We start from the raw sequence: 1,327 nt of genomic DNA on the forward strand, positions 1-1,327 counted from the left end.
GACTTTGAGTTGTACTTAAAGTCCGAAGTATAGAGGGTGAAGAGGAATGGAGAAAGAACTGTCCCTTGAGGTGCCCCTGTGTTACTCACTACCAGTTCAGACACGCAGTTCTGAAGTCTCACAGACTGTGGTCTGCCCGTCAGGTAGTCAGTGATCCACGAGGTCATGGAGGCATCGACTTGCATCTCCTCCAGCTTCCTCCTTAGAAGTAAGGGCTGGATGGTATTGAAGGCACTGGAGAAGTCGAAAAACATGATCCTTACAGTGTTGCCAGCCCTGTCCAGGTGTGAGTAGGCCCTTTGCAGCATGTAGATGATCGCATCCTCCACACCAACACTGGGCTGGTAGGCAAACTGTAGGGTGTCCAGTGATGAGCTGACCATGGGTCTCAGGTGGGATAAGACCAGTCTCATCAGTCTAATCTCCAAGGAACAAGTAATAGGTTTATTCCATGCTGAAAAGAGAAGAAGAAAACACAATGTTTTGACCATGGAGCCTTCTTCAGTTATGATTTGATTTTTTACAATCATACCCACACAAACTTTGCAATTTTTAAAAATCTTGCAAACACAACCCAGATATGTTGACTTAAAAAAAAAACAATTTGGGGGGTAATTTTTTTTTAAGAAACACATACTTCTTTTCTAGTTTTTTATGTGGCTGTGACTGTCAGAAATCCTCAGTGAAAAGGTATGCAGATCCTGTGCAGATGTAAGTAGTTATTGAGACAGGCGATCAATCCAGAACGTCAGGCGAGGTCCAAGGTCGAGAGGCAAAAGAGAGTCCATAACCAGTAAGCGAGATTCAGAGTAAACGCGAGGTAGAGCTCTCAAAGAGAAGACTCAATACCGAGTAGCGGGAAGCGGGTTTGAATGGTTAAAACAGTGCTGCTTGCCGCACAGTAGAGCATGTGCTGGTGGATTAACACATGTTGATCTCCACCAGTTGGCTGGTGGTCTTGACATTGACAGAATGCTGTTTTGTGATTGATGCTATATCAAAATATAGGGTCCCTCAAAAATTAAACACAGAAATAAAAACATTGAATGGATTTGTACATCTGTTGCACTCCTACACTATTAACATCCATTGGGAGTTGAATTTCAATTATGTTTCCACTTCATTCAGATGTGTTCCCTATTTTTCAGATTGTTGGCAATGCCACATGTTAAAGGAGGACAGAGAGGTAGGAGGCCAGACCTGTGGCTGGTGGAGTAGGGAATGAGATCAAAGAATTTCTGAAGTTTTTTAAGCTAGAAAAAAAAATTAGGTGGCATGACAATATGTGGTTAATACTTGCTTGTGAGCAGATCTCCCTTGATTTAGA

This window comes from Lepisosteus platostomus, chromosome 5, assembly GCF_059453375.1.
Source record: "Lepisosteus platostomus isolate fLepPlt1 chromosome 5, fLepPlt1.hap1, whole genome shotgun sequence".
NCBI classification, from domain to species: Eukaryota; Metazoa; Chordata; class Actinopteri; order Semionotiformes; family Lepisosteidae; genus Lepisosteus; species Lepisosteus platostomus.